The following is a 21,792-nucleotide window of genomic DNA, read 5'->3' as shown; positions in this document are numbered from 1 at the left end:
TAGAAATTATAAATCTACTAGAAATACAAGCATGAACTTATAGAATATCAGTCTAGAGATTCGGTTATGATGCTAGTTTATTTAATTTTCTTATGAAATTTGTCTAGTCTCAATGATACATTAAATACACCATTCCAAAAGTTTGAACAAATCAATTTATATCTTCTTGAAGTCATAGTATAAGGATTTTTCCTTGAAACTTGTGGGCAACCTCCAAAGCTTTAATTCTTTGATGACGAAAAGCTCCTCTGAGAACAAGGATCTTATTTGGCATTTCAATATACCTTTGACCACAACCAAGAATGATGAGATTTGAGCTTTACACTCAACTGGTCCTTGATTATTTTTATGTCTATTTATTTTCTATTCGTTGCTTCTAATGAGATACATGCTCTCTTGTTTATGATTTTACATATGTATGGTGAAATTGGTGCCAAAGAGTTGTATTGTTATTTTTATTTGTGTTTATTAATTATTTTTAGCTTCTAGGGCTTGACATATGTGGGATAATTGAGGGATCCATGAACATCACCAGAATGGTCAAGGGATGCTTGGACATGTAACAGGCCCAAAGAATATAAATTGAAATACACACACTGACTGATTTATTACTAAAAAGAAGTGAATATATACAACCTCAAATAGTTTAGGTAGTTGAGTGTAACTATATAAATAGTTACATAATTAAATTTCTAGAAAGCTACTTCCTTAGAAAAAAGGCTAAAGATATCCTAAAGGATTAGTTAGCATTCTCCCCTTAATCTGAAGGGATATTTGTTATGCCAAGTAGCATTCAAAATTGTTCAAATTTAACATGTCCCAGTGCTTTAGTAAAAATATTAGCAATTTGTTCTTCAATGGAACAATGTTTTAGCTATATAGTTTTCACCTCAACATGATATTGAATCAAGTGATATTTGGTATTGATATTCTTACTTTGATCATGAAGTTTAGGATTCTTAGCCAATTGTATTGCATAATTATTATTTAAAAAAAAAGTTTTTGATGTTATCTCTTTCTCTTGCACGTCATCAAGATTTTTTCTGAGCCACACAATTTCTTTTATAGCTTAAGTTGCTGCTACATATTTTTCTTCGGTTGTAGAATCAATAGGACTTGTCTATTTCTTTGATCTCCAAGTAATTGTAGTTGATCCTAGAGTCATCAAATAACTAGAAGAAAATAACCCATTCTCTTTGTCACCATCAATTTCTGAGTCAAAATGGCCAATAAGATGGAAGTCTAAAACTTTTGAATAATTTATGCCAAGAGTTTGAGTTCCTTTTAGATATTTTAAAAATCATGTTGCAATCCAATGCCCTTCACATGGTTTATGCATAAATATGGACAAAATTCCTACTACAAAGGTAATGTCATGATGAGTAGTGGTGAGATAAATCAAACTTCCAACAAGTTGCATGTTCTTGGTTGGATCTTCAAAAACATTTCCTTCATTGGATAAATCCTTTAGATTTTCTTTGTTGGAGTGGAAATAGAATTACAATATTTAATGCAAAATCTACATAATAACTCTTCAAAAAAATTTCTCTGAGAAATAAAAATGAACTCAGGATTTTGAATGACTTCAATACCTAAGTAATAATGAAGTAATCCCAAGTCAGTCACATCGACATTTTTTTTTAACTCTCTCTTAATGGATTCTATATAATCATCATTATTTCCTCTGATGAGAAGATCATCAACATATACAACTAGATACACAATTGATCTACAAATTTTCTTTTAAAATAGAGTTGCATCACCTAGACTAAAATTCTTATAGTCTAATTTGAGGAGGTGCTCGGTTAATTTTTCATACCAAGCACATGGTGCTTGCTTCAAACCATACAAATATTTTACCAATTTACATACCTTTTTTTCCTAACCTTTGATAAGAAAACCTTGAGGTTGTAGTATATAGACATCTTCCTTCAAATCTCCATTCAAAAAGGTTATTTTAACATCCATATGATGTATATTCCATCCATTTTGTGTTGCTAAAGAAAACAATGCTCGAATAGTTCCCCACTTTGCCATAGGAGAAAATTTTTCATTGTGGTCAACACCTTTTCTCCAAGAATATCCTTTTTCTACAAGTCTTTCTTTGTGTTTGTCAAGTGAACCATCAGCTTTGTATTTTTTCTTGTATCCCAACTTGCAACCAATATGTTTGGATCCAAGTTCCATTTTCTACGAGAGCATCATACACTCTTTGCATTGCACTAATTCATGCATCACTTCTTGTTTCTTTTTGAAATGAAGGTTCATCAAAAATAGAAAATATTAATTTAAAATCTTCATACCTTTTTGGAATTTTCTTGGTACGCATTGATCTATATATATATATATATATATATATATATATATATATTTCTCTAGTTTTTTATCAATCTCAAGAGAATTTGAATTGGATTCTTGACAAGCTAGTTCATATTCTTTTTCAGTAGGTTTTTCATGCACAATTTCATATTTTTTAGATTTGTTCTCTTTTGTTTCAATAGGTTCTTCACAAACTATTTTAGATTCTTTAGAATTGTTCTCTTTCATATTGTCTACATTCTCTATAACTTTCAAAGATTGACCTAGAAAGGGAACCCCCCTTTCAAGAGTTGGAAGTTCATGATCTGATTCATGGTAGAATTTTTTTTATTGAAATCTATCAAGATGGGCAAGTTGTTTGTCAATATTGTGTGCATCTTTTTCAAATTCAAGAAATATAACATCTCTAGAAATAACAAAAAAATTATTCTCTTCATCATATAGATGATAAGCTTTGGAAGTAGTAGAATATCCCATAAAAATGTATTTTCTACTCCTAGCTTCCAATTTATTTCTCAGCTGAGTGAGAATTAAAGTATAATAAGTGTAATGAAAAACCCTAAAGCGCTTGACACTTGGAAGATGGCCATGCCACATTTCATACAGAGTTTTACTTTGTAGTGTAGTAGAACTTTTGTTCTTTATGTAGACAACACAAAGAACTGCTTCTCCCCAAAACATTAATTTAATATTTTTTTAAAACATCATAGATCTTAGCATATTGAGGAGTGCCCTATTCATACATTCTGTCACACTACTCTGATGTGGGTTATAAGGAACAATTTTTTGATGCTTAATACCATTTTCCTGCAAATATTTCACCAAATCTTTAGAAGTGTACTCACCACCATTATCACTTCTTAGGGTTCTAATATTGAGTTGAGTCTTATTTTTAATCCACAAATGGAAATTTTTGAAGGTATCAAAAGCTTGATATTTTTCTTTTAATAAATAAACCCAACACTTTTTGGTATAGTCATAAATAAAAATCATTATGTATTTGTGTCCATTTGCTGATGGAAAAGGCATAGGCCCACACAAATCTGAGTGAGTGAGACCCATCTTTCTAGAAGCTCTAAACATAAAATCATGAAAAGGTTATTTTTCTGTGTTTGCCTAAAATGCAAGCATCACATTGAGAATTTTTTTTTTTGGGATAGTGGGAAGTCCTTGAATTCCATTTTATTTCATAATTATGAGATTATCATGGTTAAAGTGACAAAATCTTGCATGCCATAACAAGCTGGAACAAAAATTACCACTATGTTGTAAAAAATTTACATAATTCTAAGAACTTAATGAAGTACCTTTCAAATGTAAAAGTTTTTCATCTTCCACTCTAGTCATTACAATAACATGATCAACATCTCTTCCAATCTCAATAATACCATCAAACACATGTATTGAATGACCTTGTTATCTAATGTGCACAAGGGATATTAAATTTCTCTTCAATTGTGGAATATAAAGAACATTAGAAAGTATGTAATCAACAAGACCTAGTAATTTAAGTCTAATAGCTCCAATGCCTAAAGGATTTAACTCAAATTTGTTAGCAAAATATACTACTCCATCCACTTGATCATTGAATGTCTCAAAAAAATCTCTTCTAAATGTCATATGACATGTGGCTCTAGTATCTAACAACCAAGTATCATTCAAAGTAGAATTTGAAGTACTAAAAAATTCTTCAACCCCAACATTACAATGTGTTATAACATAATGTTAAAACTTACAAGGGTTACCTATGTCTAGTGGCTTCTCCTTCTTGTCATAAATCTTCTCCCATGGAGTTCAACAAAGATTGGTACTATGACCCATTTTTCCACATCTATAGCATTGTATAGGTTGTCTCTCTTTTTGTTGATAATATCTATGATGGTATTGTGGTTGAGAATTTTGTCTATCACCTTGATAATTTTTACCTCTTACCAATAGATTGTCTTCTTCTATGACCTATGTTGCTACTATCATGTCTAAAAGGTTCATCTTTGGATGTTTTCCCCTATTTTTTTTTGTGCAAGGCACAAAGTCTCAACATTTGAAAGTGATTCTTTCTTCCCAATTTTTTTTTCTCTCCATGCAATCTTCTCCACTAGTTTTTTAATTGTTATATCTTTCACCTTTTCACTAGGCTAAAGAGATTGAAGATAGTGTGAATAGGTAGGATAAAGAACTTTAATAAAAGCAGCAAGTTGTAGATCTACTTTTACACCCATGGCTTCAATATCATGAAATAAAACCCTAATTTTAGAGGCTAACTTCATTGGATCATTATCTTTCATTTCTAAGTTGAATAACTTCATTAAAAATTGAATAATTTCAAGCTTTGAATGGGAATTATATAGATCTTTGAGTTTCTTTAATGCTGCAAATGCACTCTTACAAGAGATTATATGTCTACTTACCTCTTCATAATGGAGGTAACAATGAGAGCATAATGTTTTCTATCTTTACTCTTCTAGATGATGAGTTCTTTTTTGTCTATAGGCTGATCTAGCTTTTCATTTTCATCTTTTCTTTCACAAACATCATCCCAAAAATCATTAAAAATAAGAAAATTTTTAACTTTTCAAAACCATTCATGGTAATTCTCTTTTCTAGAAAGAACTATTCCAACAATTGAAATTAAAGAATGCATCAGAATCACTATTGAATCTAAAGTCTTTTGCTCCAACAAATTGGCTCTGATACCACTCTAACAGGCCCAAATAATATAAAATGAAATGTACATGCACACTAACTGATTTATTATTAAAAAGAAGTGAATATATACAACCTAAAATAGTTCAGGTAGTTGAGTAAAACTATATAAATAGTTAAATAATCAAACTAGTAGAAAACTACTTCCCAAAAAATAAATAAACTAAAGATATCTTGAAGGATTAGTTAGCAAGACATCCCCTGCAAAAGAGGGAGAGGTCTTTGGAGATAGAATCTTGTTGGGGCACATTTACTATTGACACTAAGGGACTCGTTCATCTCCATCTTTAGGATATCTATGACCTTGAGTGTTGTAGTTAGGTTCAGGGATGCAACCTAATGGACATTTCATTAATAAAGAGTAGAACCAAGCTAATTAGATGACTGAATGGATGAGTATCAATTTAAATTAAACTCTTGAACTCTAAATTAACTATAGTGATTGGACCTACTATGGATAATAGTGTACACTGATGGGAAATCATAAGAGATTTGTTAGAAATTCTTATTTTTGGTCAAACTCATGATTATAATAAATTTATAATTTTCCAATTGATATTGATCTCAACCAATTAGGTTTTCATCCTAAAGCTTGTGCTCATGTATTAAGGAGCATAATTGATCTTGTAGATGATGTAATATCTCCATAGAGATAAAATAAAATGTATTCATATAAAAAATTATATTAGATAATTTCTTAAATGGATAGTAGTTGAACCACACCCATGCTTTCAAGATTCTTTGATACTACTTTTCTAGGAGTACACTAAGGATTTCAAAAAAATAGACTACAAATTAGATTCCCTTTAGACATGCTTCTTCTTGTAGCAACTGGACTGTAAATCTTATCAAATTAATGTATGATGTTATATTAAATTTTATTCTACCATGACTAATCCATATCCTTGCTCATCATTACTAAATGGAACTAATTTTAAGGTAGATATAATCTCATTGTGTTTTTAGTTGATCAAAAAGTCGTTGATTAGGATATCCAAAATTTATATAAAAGTCATGATGTGAACTTTACTAACCACATACCCAAAAGAAGTGGATTGCACAATTATCTATACAAAATAGTACATCACTTGAACTATTGTTAAGTACTTGTGTTTGATGGATGGACAAATGCATAATAAAATGGAAGCACAAAACATAATGTGTTGCATCACAATAAAAATAGATTGTATTTCATTCACTATAATTGTTCAAATGAATTTATAGTGCCTCTTTTATAGGAAAGTGTACAATATTCTATAAATATCTAGCATTATCTGACAAGACTAAATATCTACATAGTTCTAGAAAATACTATAGCCGACACAACCAAAATACCTAAACCTAAAAATCTAGAAACATCTAATGATAGACATGAGAAAATTAATTTCAAGTAGAAATTAATATGTCTAACACTCTCCCTTAATTTCTACTATCTACTATAAAAATCTTAATTAATATTTACAATTTCCAAAGCTTCCTTCAAAATGTCAAATTGTTTGTGTGCTAAAGGCTTGGTGAAGATATCTGCAAGTTGCTCCTCTAATCTACAATGTTGCAGATGAATTTCTCTATTACCAACCAACTCACTAATGAAGTGATGCCTTGTATCAATGTGCTTTGTCCTTTTTTGAAACACATGGTTGTAGTAGGCCCATCTTGAGCTTACATTAAGTCTTTCAAAATCCTTCACATCCATACTACTTGACATGTTGTTGTTGTTCCTGCTACATACTCTACTTCAGCTGATGAGAGAGTTACTATACATTGCTTCTTTGATGCCTAGGATACAACACTTGTCCCAAGATGAAATGCATATCCAGATGTGCTCCTTCTATCTTCGATATTCCCTGCAAAATCACTATCTATATATCCAACTAATTGAAAATCATATGAAGTAGAATACAATATGCCATGATTCATAGTTCCTGCAATATATCTCAATATTCTTTTTCTTGCCTTACAATATGAGTTCTTAGGTGAGTCCATGAATCTAGAGATTAAACTCACTCCATACATAATATTTAATCGAGTTGTTGTAAGATACATCAAACTACCAACATTTCTTCTGAATATAGTTGAGTCAAAACCTTTCTTAGTATCTTTTTTGTTTAGTTTGGTGTCTACTACCATAGGTGTAGAAACTAGAATGCAATTTAGTAGTTTATTTTTTTTTCAAAACATCTTTTTCATATTGAATTTGACAAATGAAAATTCCTTAATCATTTTGAGTAAATTCAATGCCAAGAAAATATTTCATCAATCCTAGATCTATCATATCAAATTCCTTTTTCATTTCTAATTTAAACATGTCAATAGATAGATTGCTTGTAAAGATCAAATCATCAACATATAAACAAACAATCAAAATTTGACCTTGTTCATTGATCTTGGTATATAATGTAGGTTCACTAGTACTTCTCTTGAATCCATTCTCTATCATGTATGAACCTATTCTACTACACTAGGCTCTTGAAGCTTGCTTCAATCCATAGAGTGCCTTCTTCAACTTATAAAATTTTTCTTCATATCCTCTTACTTCATATCCTAGTGGTTGCTGTACATAGACTTCTTCTTCCAAATATCCATTCAAAAATGCTGATTTAACATCCATTTGGTGAACCATCCATTTATTTTGAGTTGCAATAGCTAATATTATTTTGACATTATCAAGTCTTGCTATAGATGCAAAAATCTCATTATAGTCAACCCCATATTCTTGTGAAAATCACTTAGCAACTAAACTTGCCTTATATTTGTCTACATCTCCATTAGCTTTAAACTTAGTCTTATAAACCCATTTTACACCTATGCAATCTTTGTTCTTAGAAAAATCAACTATTTATCATGTATTATTTCTCTCAAGTGATTCTATTTCATCATTCATTGCATTAATCCAATCTCATCCTTAAATGCATCTTCAAAATATATAGGATCTTGGGAAAGTAAAGAAAAAATTGAGTGCAAATTTATTTTACTTCCTTGATCATAAATCTCACTCAAGATTCTAGCTTTCTTTCTTGTAATCTTTGATCAAAATTGTGTAAGTATAGGGTCTAAATCATTACTTACTTGTGAACTTGAATATTCTCCATGTTCAACTTCATTTTCTAAGTGATCTCCTTGTGGACTTCGTGGTGGAGTTCCTGCTTGGTCACTTGGTTGATCCTCTTGATCCTTTTTATCCTTCTCATCATATGGTATTATTGTAGCACCTATAACTATTTTATCCATATTTCCATCCCAATATTTGTACTCTTTAAATACAATATCCTTGATCATAATGACTTTTTTAATGATAGGATTAAACAACCTATATGCCTTAGATAGCCAACAAAAAACTTATTTCTCACTCTTATCATCTAGTTTACTTCTAGTTTCTTTTGGAACATGTGCATATGAAATACAACCAAATACTTTGAGATGAAAAACACTATGAATCTTACCACTCCATGCTTGTTGTGGAATTATTTACCTCACAATCTTTGTTGGACTCCTATTCAAGATATAACTAGCACAAGAAATTGCCTCAACTCAATACTCGTTAGGGAGATTCTTACATTTCAACATGCTCCTTTCCATCTCCATTATTGTCCTATTCCTTCTCTCTATAAGATAATTTTTATGTTGTGTGTAACTAGTAGTAAATTTCTTTTCGATTCCATGATCCCTGCAATAATCTAAAAAATCACTTGACTTATACTCTCCTCCTCTATCAGATCTCAATATCTTGATAGGTAAACCACTTTGTTTCTCAGCAAAAGCCCTGAATTATTTAAATTTGAAAAATGTTTTGGATTTGTATTTAAGAAATTAAACCCATGTCTTTCTACTAAATTCATCAATAAGTGTTAAGAAATAAGTGCTCCCCCTTAATGACAATGTTTTCATTGGACCACATATATATGAATGCACAATTTCCAAAGGTGCCCTTTCTCTATATGACATCTCTTTTGGAAAACTCTCTCTATGATGTTTTTTCAAAATACAAATTTCACTTGGATTTAATGATGCTTCAATTTGGGGTAAGCCTGTTACCATTTCCTTTCTTTTCAATAAAGAAAATCCTTTGAGATTTAGATGACCATACCTCAAGTTCCATATCCATGTTTGATCTTGACTTTTTGCCTTGAAACTTGCTACAATTTCATCAATCATATTACTCTTCATTAAAAGTGAAAACTGTTACTCAAGTACCGAGCAAGTTTCAAGTGTTGAGTGACAATTGATGCTGAGAAAAGTATAGGTGCCAAGAAAGATAGAGTTACTATAAGATTCAAGCAAGATAGAGTTACTATAGGAGCCAAGCAAGACAAAGTTCTATAGGAGTCGAGCAAGACAGTAATCCTATATGTACTAAGCATCAACAATTAGTAAGTAGTGAGTAACACAGGATCAACATATGAGTTTGTGCCTTTACAAACCCAAATGTAATCTATTTTTGAGCCAACTCAAGATGAATCTCGAAGGATCTAAAAGATAAGATCGAATCTATCACATTCCCTATGTAATTAGCATGTAGCCAATTAGAAAAATGGAGAAAGCATGAAACCAATAAGAAAAGTGTAAAGAATTGAGTGGGAAAAGATGGATGAATCTTGATCATAGATTCATACCTAACCCTAAGTCTCAAAGCCTTTATAAGGAGGTCAAAACCCCATAATTTAGAGAGAAAGTTGTGTGGATTGTATGAGAGAATGCTAGTGAAGTTTTGAAGGAAACAAAACGGGTGTAAAGACTTAGAGGAAGAGCATCATTGCATAATCAAGTTGGTAAGAACAGAGCATCAAAACTTTGAATAGAGATGTATTAGATCAGAAATAATCAAAACAAATTGAGCAGAACAAGGATTTGGAATCAACAATTGAAGATTGTAAGTCATCAGATCAACACATTCTACTATACTTTCTAACCATTGTATTAGGAGAATGAAAACCCTATGAAGATAGGTTGGCTTAATAGCTATTTTTTAGAACCTTTAACAAGGTGATAAATCCTTTTCTAGGGTGACATTCCAAGTGAATGTTTGTAAATCCTTTAGATAGGTCACTTTTAATAGGGTGTAAAGCCTTTAACAAGGTAGGCCTTTCATAGGGTAGACCATTGTTGATGGTCAAACTTTGTAACCTTAACTAGTTACATATTGTTATAGTGATAAGTTGTGGGTATCATCCCCACCCCAGTTTTACCTTCTCATTTTGGAGGGTTTCTGGGTGACCAAAATCTTGTGTTATCTATTTTCATGAATATCTTTACTTTCATGTTTATCAGAAGTGATAGATGCATGCGATTGATTTGAGTTAAAAAGTTTTAGAGGTTAAAGTTTTTTATTTCTAATTCACCACACCCCCCCACCCCCCCCACCTTCAAGAAGTAAACCTTCCCACTTGTAAATTTCAATAGAAACATTCTATTATTTTTCAATTCTACCCTTGCAATCACCAAGTTACTAGGAGGCATATCAAATATAGTGCACACATTTTTCTCAAAAATAACTCTATAACCTTTTTGACTAAGTTGCCCCACACTTATAAGATTATGTTTCAAACAAGGTACAAAGTATACATCAAAAATAGATTTCTTACCATGCTCTATTATGACATTGATTGTACCTTCTCCACTTACTTTCACTATCTCATCATTTCCCAACTTCACATTTGATTTAATTGATCTATCCAAGCTTTCAAAACAATCCTTGTTTCCTGTCATATGATTGTTATAACCACTATCTAGAAACCAAGAATCATTTGAATTCTCTTAGGCTACATTGAAAGTAATGAACAATGTCTTAGAACTACTCTAAAAAAAAAATGCACCTTTCTTACTCATATCAGCTTGTTGCTTTCTACACTCATTTGCAAAATGTCCAAACTTCTTGCAATAATAACATTGAACATTTATTTTATCATATCCATGTGATGTTTGGTTTTTATTGCATCCCCTTGAGCTGAAGTATTGATTTATCCTTCCTCTTGGATCTTGACTCTTTCCTTCTTCCTTTTGAAAATTATATTTTCCTCTTCCTCTTCCTCTAAATCCAAAATTTCCTTTTCCTCTACCTCTACCTCTACCAAATGTCATTTGTATTTTGAATGCATTCTCTAGTGAATTACCATTATGATTATACAAGGATCCAAACACCTCATCTATAGATAATTTTGTGAAATCCTTAGATTCTTCAATTGCAACCACAATATTATCAAATTTAGGAGCCAAATTTCTTAAAATATTCTCTACAGCCTTCTAATCAATAAGTTCATCACCATTCATCCTTATTTGATTAACCATATTCATAACACAATTTGAAAATTGCTCTATAGAATCAGAATCCTTCATTTGTAAACTCTCAAATTCTCTTCTACCTTTCTTGTACCTTGATATGCAGTCTTAAGAATGTCCCAAGATTTCTTGGCTATAATAGCTAGCTTAATTTTTCCAAGAATTGAGTCATCTAGTGCTTGTTCAATAATCTATATAGCTTTTTTATTCTTCTACCTATTTTCATCAAGATTTTATTTTTTATTAGCATTTAAAGTATACTCATCTACAAGTTTAGCATAACCATTTAAGATTGTATCTGATAACTCATAGGAATCAAATATAAGATTCATTCTAAAAGCCCAATCATCATAATTCTTTCTAGAAAATACTAGAATTGAAGATTGAAAACTCCCTGAAGCTTGTTGGATACAATTGATTAATTGTGTGTTGTCTTTGATGTTACACAAATGTCATATCAGTTGACAGTCAGTGCATGCCAAGCTCACTTGGTCAGCGAAGACAATTTTCATAGTCTACTAAGCATTCCTAAGTTTACTCTGTACAAAATGTAGTATCTATTGAGCTCACTTGAGTGTTGAAGGAAATTATGCAAAAGGGAGTTGTACACGGTGTGAACACATATTCATGAAACTTTAGTGTAGAATGCAGATAGACTAATGATGAACTAAACTAAACCCAAGATATCATCATCAAAATGTAATCTCTACGAGTGTCTCATGTTTTCCTAACTACAACTACTAAAAAAGCTCTCAGACCAGAATCTTAGTGACAATTCTAGAATGTGAGTATGCCAAAAATGCAAATCTATAAGAATACATGCAAGATCTATGACTATGATGTGGATAATATGCTATCAAAATGGATATGCAACAAGCTAACATGCAATAAACAATGTTAAATGACATAAAAGCAATACTAGAATGCTATGAACTTGCTAAGATGCTAATGCTAAAATGATGAATCAAAATGTTGGATTTCCCTCCTATTTATAGGATTTCAGAAGGGGTTGGGGTAAGATTCAAGATTTTCACCTTTGACTGATGGGTGAAAGTGAAACTAAAAATATCTCATAAGACACCAGGAGGAAGAGTCCAATAGACTTGGTTTTGAAGATAATTGAGGATATTTTTAATTCTTTTAAAATGAAAAAGGGAGATTTTCAATTTTGTGAGGATAAATGATTTCTTTGGTTTAATAAATGTCTTATTTATTCTCAACACTTTGTCTTTTCATTCCTCCTTTTTTGAATTTAATTTTATGAATTTGAATTGTTTTTCTCCTCTTTTAAAGTTGATTTAGGTCTTGTTGATTTGATAGATGATTAATGACCTGATGTGATTTTTGATTTGAAAGTCTTTTGTGTTTCTTCTTATTTTCTCTTTAATTTTCACTGATTGATCAAAATTGTGTGATTTAGGTCTTTGCAAATTTTTGGGTGTCTACAAATACCCCTCTTTGAGCTAATATGTGAAGCATATTAGTTCAAAGACTACCTTAATTTTCTTATTGTAGGTCAACTTCTAATGATTGGATCTCTTGTTTGATGATATTTTTCACATTTTTTCATTGTCGTGGTGTCTATCCATTAGTGGTTTGATATCTAATCATTGATGATTTGATATTTTGATTATCATTGATTTGATTATTTGATTCTAGTGTTGCAATAGTTTTGTTTGGATATCTTGGTTTTGGTAGGCTTGGTGTTTGAAATTTTTTGGCTGGGGTAGGACATTTTTTATATTTAAGAGAATTTTGATGCCCTAGCTTGGATGCCCCAGTTTGGTACAAATATAATGCTCCCTCAAAAATGAAATTTGAAGAAAATATGGAAATGAAAAAGTTGAGTAGGTTCCCATTTTATTTCTGAAATGTTGGGAGTTTGGTGGAAAATGATAATTAGGTTGGTTCGATACAATACCCAAATCATTTTGGTGAGCAAAAGATGCCAATAGTGGGTAAATAAGGTGAAAAGGTGATATAAATGCCCCATGGTAGGGGGGGGGGGGGTGATAAATAGGTCAAAAAGACCTTTTACCCTTGTCATTTTTACTCCCCCCTTTTGCATTTGGTGTTTTGGAGCTCTGATTCAGCGAGGATGGTGGTTCCTTTATGAGAGCATAGATTTAAGAGGGGTCATCGATATGAGCATCTAGCAGACTACAGTGCCCCAATAAGTTGTCAAGATTCTCTATGTTTGAGATTTAGCATTTATACCTATTTTTTTGAAGTTTTTTTTTTGTGGATTTTAAGGGCAACTATGGTAATTTTAGTAGTTTAGTGTATTTGAACATTCTGTTAGCACATATGCATTATTGCAGTGCATTCTTATAATGTTTGAGCACATTCGTATGGTGAATTAGCACATATAAAACCCTAGGTATATGGGGAATTAGCACATATAGGAATTGTATAGCACATATAGGAGTTTTAATAGCACATATTAATGTTTCAGAGCATGCGAGCTATCGTATAGCACATAGGTACCATATTTTAGTGCATTTAAATGAAATAGTGCTTCTGATCCATGAAATAGTGCATGTGAGTATGGTATTAGTGCATATACATCTTATAGCACATATGAGGTATTATAGATGCTCAAAAATGGTTCACATCTATGGTTTCATTACTTCTTCATACTAATTTTTCCCATTTTCTCATTTTACTAACTCTAATCTTTTGGCCAGACTAACCATATTTCGTCCTTTGTATCCCCTTTCACATCAATTTCATGTCAACTTAGAATTGTATCAAATCAACTCAAAACCATTTCAAATCAACTCGAAATCACCCCAAATCAACTCAGTATCACTCATAATCAATCCTAATCAACCCAAAGCATATCAAACATCCCAAATCAATCATCATTCATCCTATCCTAGGTATTTTTGTGGCTTTCAGTGCCTTGGAAACCTATCAACCTATCAATCTTATCAATCTGACCTTAGTACTATAGTGGCTCTCAGTGCTAGGTCAAACTATCATTCATGCCATCCAATCTTTGACATTGTTGAGGCTTTCAATGTCAGATAACAGCATCATCAACCATTTTAATAACATTGACAATGTATGTCGATGTTATTATGATCAAACCTTATCAATCAATTTCAATGCTGTAGCATTTACAATGTTAGTTAAATGTTACATATCAACCAATTCATGTCATGTGTCCTTGGCATGTTATCAATTTTGATCTATCAATCAATTTGACCATGGCTTTGGTCTACCTTTTCATCATCTTATTTGATATCTATCATCATCACATTTTTATCAAAGGGTACAATTGCATTCATTTAATCAATTTGCCCAATCATCTGCTAATTTTCTCTATAGGATTAAGTAACCCCTAATTTAATCCTATTCTTTCTAATTATTCTTCCTAATTATCATCCTCAATTAATTAATTATATTAATTAATTGATTCATTATCTACAAACCATGGAAATTTTTAATTTCTGAAGTTCCATTTTCCATCATTAATTCCATTTTCTACTAATTCTTATTTTGTGGAATAAAAGGATTTTTAATTTGAATATTCCATAAAATATGGCATCATCATGACACTTGGATATGACACCTCATGGATTCTGTTTTGACACTTGAATGGGATATATCATAATCAAATATTCTTATCTCTTATGCACATCCCTATTTGGCTTATTCGTCATAGATTCTTGGCTTTAACTAGGTTGAGGTGTCTTATGACGCGTCATAGATTCTCTTCCACATTTAGCCAAGTTTGACTTTCATGCTTCATAGAATCTTACAAATTGGCATATTTTGTCATATGCACCATGGATTCTCAAAGGAATCTCTTGACACATCACATATCTATGGGTGACAAATCCAATGCTCTCACCTTCAGTGTCAATTATAAATTGGACATTCTTTCTCTCATTTTCGGTCCTTGAATCCTTAATGCTTAAGTGTTGAAAATCCAAATTCTTAAGTCTTTGAGTCCTCACTTCTTTGCATTTACACTTCTTGCTCTCACACTAAAATCATACTTCTAGTATTCTCATGGCATGATCCATATCATAGGCTTTGGCTTCAATCTTATGTGCACTATAGGCAAATTGGAGCTACAATCATTTGGAGAAGAAAGAAGGACATGGGAGCTACAAATGAAAAAGGGCGTTTCTATTGCTTTCTTTATTAGTCTGGCTTTCATGGTAGACTAGTGGGTGCAAATATATTATTATTGAGTTTTGTGATTTTCTCATAGTATGTTATGCATTTAGCCCATTTTCTGGTCCTACATTTGGTGAACCCGACATGAACATGCATATCTAACTTGCATTTTCTTGTTTTGTGCTTGCAGGTGCAAGGAAGGAGCTCACTTGGAAGGGTATAACGACTATCTACTATTACTTTTCACACCTAGATTAATTAGGGGGTTCAATAAAATGCTTGTATGCTCTTGTTTCATGCATTCTATTAGCTTGCTGTCCTAGGGTGCACTCTGCTCTGTCAGGGTGCACTTGGGACCCCTAGGGGTAGTTTTAGGAGTCCAAAAGCCACCAAAACCTCCTTGTGTTGTTTCTAACTTACCAACTATGCCCAAATGGGCCCCAACTATGTCATTGACATAGTCTACATTGTTTGGGCACACTTGAGAGTGTAGCTTTGAAAATTTTAGTTTCTGGGTCTTGTCTAGGCACCATTTCCCCACACTTTGCACCTGACTTCCCAACTGCACCCTAAAAATACCAACTATGCCCAACTGGGCCCCAACTATGTCATTGATGTATTCTACACTATTTGGTCACACTTGGGGGTGTTCAAAGCCATTTTGGCCTTCTAGGGAGCAATCTGCTCTGTCAGAGCACATCTGGGTTCACAGTAAGCATATGCATCAATTAGAATCTACACATAAGGTTTCTATTTCCTTCTAGAACTTAGATTAGATGATTTTTTGTTACTAATGATTTGTTTACATCATGTTGCAATCATTAGATGAAGACATGATCATAAACTACTAATGCTTTGTTTGCAGGATGTTGTCGAAGACTTTGTGTGTCTTTCAAAACTATGTGTGTGGATTTCCTAGATTAGATAACATTTTGTTTGGTGTTTAAAATGAACCTTTTTATTTTTTTCCTAGTGTGTCTATAGTTTTAAATCCCTAGGAGTTGCATTGGATGTATCCTCTCCCCTCGCCATTCGTGGATCTTGGGTGTAAGAGAAATCCATGTAACTTCTATAGGAGGCCTGCCTTGGACCAAGATACTCGATATTGGGTATGCCAGGGGATGACCTTAGAGCAGTAACGGGCCAAAAGCTAGGTCAATTTCCAGCTACTATATAAAATTTGATTATGGTGAAAGCTGTGTCGGCGGTATTGTTATGTGATAGCTCTCCTCTAGTACCCTTGTGGTGTGTCAAACCCTAGTTCTCGGGGCTGGGAGACCTTCTGCGAAAGTTTATCATTCACTTGTCGAATGGAATGCCCTTACTAAAAACCATGTTTTAGTTGAAAAAATCCTTTCTATCCACTAGCTCAAGGGGTCACCCATGCCCGTGAAGACATCCTACATTCTCGCAGTCCTTAGTTGAGGCAACAGTCCCTTGGGAAGTCATGCCCCTTGGGAAGAAAATCTTGGTAGCCCCGAGAAATGAGTGCACTGTAAGGGGGAGCCTGTGGTGCCAAGATCCTAGGTTGTCTGGTCTAGATAAGCATGGCTGAACTTTGGTTCAAGTAGGAATTTAGTGGATATAGTCCTAAAAGCCTAGGTTGTGGTGTGTTTGTTAACTTTTAACAACAACTATTCTTGTCTTAATGTGTCTTGTGTGTGTGTAAAACATAATCAAGATAAAAGCCAAAATTTTAAATTTACACCTTGGATATCATTTGAACTTTTCAAAGCATCACACATTTCCAAAAAATTTCAACCTTTATCAAACTTTGCAAACTTTGGTTCAACACACTCAAACCTTGAAAAATATGGTGACTTGTGCTCTTAAACGTGCTTGGCAAAACATAGATCTCACACTTGCATAGATTTCACTTGCATTCACCCTAGTATAGACCTCATTCATACATCATATAGACTTCATATTGCACCTTTTAGTCCTCATTTAGTATCTATTACCTTTCATATTGCATCCTTTTAGGTTCAGTTTACCTCCCTTAGTTTTTGCATTCCCATCTCACAATCAACACTTTGCATTCACCACCTTGCATCTTTGCATACCTATCCATCATCTTGACTACTTTAACCATCATTCTAGGTGTCCTAACCATCATTTTGAGCATTCATACTAGTCTTAACACTATCCCCTATTGTTTACCTCTCGGTGATATCAATCTTGAAATCATAGCTTCCAAAATTGCCTCAGTTTCAGCCCAGTTTACCAACTACACCCAGAAACTACCAACTGTGCCCAACTGGGCCCCAACTATCTCATTGATGCAATCTACACTATTTGAGCACATTTGGTGGTCTTGAGATCCATTTTTGGGTTCCAGATAACATTTTGGGGCTTCAATAATGTCCTTAGGTACCTGGTTAGCTCCCCTTGCACTAGCTTGCCCAGATCTGCATTCTACATCACCTAGTCTTCCTCACCTTCACTTAACACATCATTCTATAGGTCATAACTTCTATTTTGCATCTCCCAACCCATCCTAACATCAACCCTAGCATCTTAGCTTCTTAACATATCAGTTTGGTAACCATACCCTTCTGAATTAGCAAACATTCTTCCTAGCTTACCAATTGTGCCCAAAAACTATCTACTGCTCCCAAACTGGCTCCAAGTGCATCAATGATGCAATTAGTACTATTAGGGTGCACTTGGAATTGTTAGGGTACACTTGGGTACCTACATGACCATTTTGGGCCTCCAAACTGCACTTTAGGACCCCAAAACTGCATCTAGGAGCCTCTACACCTCCCCGTTTTGCACTTGACCCAAAATTGCATCTTGCACCCAAAATCCCCTTTTTCATTATAGGAATTGTCCATATCACACATCCAATTAGTATCACCACCATTTTGAGCTCCCAAAACATCATTTTGAACCCCCAAAACCTTTGAATTTAGTCAAAAATATAGACAAAGTATGAGTCTCCTCATGTTGACAGATAATGGATCTTGACTAATCTTTTTTATCTTTTCTTATAATTTTCTTGGGTCAAAATCTGTCTATGTCTTGATAGATTTGACCTTGTCATCTTTTATCAATTTGATCTTTTCATCTTTTATCAGTTTTTGGTCATGATCCGAAGTCCTTTATCACAAGGTTAAACTCCTAGGAAAAATACTTTCTAAAGGTTTTACCTAAATTCAAAAATTTCCCTTTACCCTTGTCATAGAATAATCATATCCCTAGCATCCCCAAACATCATTTTGACTTACCCTAGTGGTATATCCCTTTCATCTTGCATGGTCCAAACCTTAGCATCATTCCCACTACCAAACCCTATTAGATTATCCATCAACCAAATTGCCTTCTTGATCATTTACCCTCATTTTGCATATCCTAAATGTCATTATCAACACTTGGAAACCATTCTTTTCATAGTCTACCTTGCATACACCTACCTTTAGTGTCATTACCAAGTCCAAAACATAACCCTAACCTTCATTTTGCATACCCTCAAAACATCACCTTGCATTTTGCATTTGCATAACATCCCTAGGACATTTGCACTTTGCACATCAAAACCCTAATTCATTTAGCATTTCCTCACATTGCATAACATTCCTAAACACTTTAAAATCCCAAAAAAACTCATATCTTGCATACCCACCACTCTAAATCACTCAAAACACTCAAAATTTCCATTGTATCTGCATTCTTAGGTATCATGCCAGCACTTACTAGGACACAATCAGCTTAGAGACCTGAAGAACTCTATCAAACTTTGTTTTTTGAGGCACAAGCACAACCAAAACCTTGTCCAAGAAAAATAAAGAGCAATAAAAACAACAAACCTTTGACAAAGACCAAATCGAGGCATCAAAACCATTACTAGCAGACCCCTTGAACATGTTGCTGCAAGATCCTCATAATCAAGCTATGGCACAACGAACCTTGGACAATGCACCTACCATGAGATTTCCTCCAAACACTTCCACCACACATGGGATGGTTCAATAGAGTCCCGAATTTGAACCTATATTTGTGCCGATACAACCTGGAGGTGGAAGTGTACCAACCACACCCAAAGATGAACAATCACATTCCTTCGAATTCAACCAACCTAACACAAGTACCTTCAACTATAATACATCCAACATAAAACAAGGTACTATACACCTAAGTGATGACTCTGATAGTGATTATGGCATCACTGATGAAGAAATGGCTAGGGCATGTCAAGACAAAATTTTTGGTAAGAACTCCAAACATTTGGCAGCCCAAGAAATTGTCAAATTTAACCCAAACTTGGAAGATCCTAAGTCCAAACATCAAACCAACACAACTATTAAAAACATACAACCCATGATCAATTTGGACTTATATAGGGGGAAACAACCTTTGGAATTTTCAAACACGATAATGGAACCTATAAGGTCCCGTCAAGAGTCAAGCATCAAAATCATCCGAAGTACATTTGAACACATCAATGTTAACCCCTTGTTCGACGAAATACCACCAATCCCTAAACACCCCAAAAGGAAATTAAGATTTGATTATAGAAACATGATGCAATAACAAGATGCACCTAAAGGGACTTGTGCTCTAGGGATGCCAAACATACCTCCTTTGGAGGCAAATCAACAAAGTACAACTTTGCTCCTAACTTTACCAAGTGCTATGACATCAAATGCTATGGAGCCTCTCATAAATACAACACGTGAAACATCAAGTGCAACCATCCCTATGGACACACGAAGGAACAGTCTTATTGACATTATGCCCATTTCTAATAGGGACACATCTCATAGTCAAGTCAATATGATGTCACAAACAGGAACATCTAACACACAAAGGTACCAAAACCACAATCCAGACATGACGTTCAATTCTCAAGGACTTAGTCAACCCCCATGACAACAACAACCTACAATGGTACAAGGACTCCACATTTCCAAGGTGCAACCAAGTCTACATCCACCTAACACACATCCCACATATCAACAACAACCTCAAGTGGGGCAAACATCCAACATTCCTAATATGCAATTCCATGTGAACCCACTTGACTTACCCACAATTTATCAACAAAAAATTCAGCAGCAATTCCAACAACAACAAGCAATTTTTGCTAAACAACAAGAGCAACTCAAGAAATAGTTGGAATACCAAAGATGGCTTGAGAAAAAAATTTCATACCAGCAAAATTTTTTACAACAACAACATGTGCCACAAAAACCTCAACAAATACCTCTACAACAACAAGCACGTACATGGTCTCACATGCAACCAACAAAGGTATCCCAACAAAAACCACAACACATGGCACAACAAAAACACATGGTACAATAATCATAGTCAATCCCACAACAAGTGCCACATCAAATACCACAACAAGTACCCCAACAACAAGGACCTTTCTATCTTCGAGGTGCCAACATACCTCCACCAACTAGCGACACTTCATCAGACTCATCAGACGCAAAAATGTCAGAATGGAGTAGACATAGTTCTTGCCACAACAAACAGTCTACTTCTAGACACAAAAGACTTGAAGGAAAGACCATTATGCAAAACCCCAATGAAGAACTATTATAACAATTCAAAGAACTTTCCAAACAAGTCGAGGCATTTGGAGTCCAAAAGAAACAGGCTCTATATACAGAAAGGGACCTACGTCCTAATCCATTCAATAAAATTCTATATATGCCTCCATTCCCAAAACACTTTGAGGCTCCAAGGTTTGAAAAATACCTTATGAGATTGTTCCCTCATTCTCTAGGTGGGCCTGCACTTGAATGGTACTCCAAACTTCTTGGTAATATCAAATCTTGGTCAGAGCTAGTAGACAAGTTTATCTCCCACTTTTCCTTTAACATTACAAATGAGATGACACTTTCTAATTTGTGCTCAACTAAACAGAAGATAGGAGAATCATTCATCACATTCTTACTACGTTGGAGAAGCCTAGTTAGTCAATGCTCACTAGACATTCTTGAAGAACAACAAGTAAACTTGTGCATTGAAAACTTAGTCCTAGACTTAATTTATGAACTCAAAATCAAAAGTCCAAGCACCATTTCTAAATTGATGAAAAAAGGGGCTAGTATTGAAGATTATCTTATCCATAAGGGAATCCTCAAGATAAACAAAGAAAACACAAACACCAACTCATCCAATGATAAGGAAAAAAATTTCTCCAAAAACAAGAATGTGACTAATGATGGCATTAAGACGCTCGCACGATTAGCACAACACAACCTCAACTAACTTTGAAAGGTGTAAACCCTAAAAATTCACAAACCTTTGATCAAACGTTAGCTCCACAACAAAAAATTGAGACTTCCATGCAAGACAAACCTCAATGACATCCTAGAACCAAAGACAGGAAATTCACACCATTGGGAA

The sequence above is a fragment of the Cupressus sempervirens genome, chromosome 8, assembly GCF_028749045.1.
Source record: "Cupressus sempervirens isolate cs-2001-9-10 chromosome 8, ASM2874904v1, whole genome shotgun sequence".
NCBI lineage: Eukaryota > Viridiplantae > Streptophyta > Pinopsida > Cupressales > Cupressaceae > Cupressus > Cupressus sempervirens.
Note: the sequence above shows the minus strand (reverse complement) of the source record.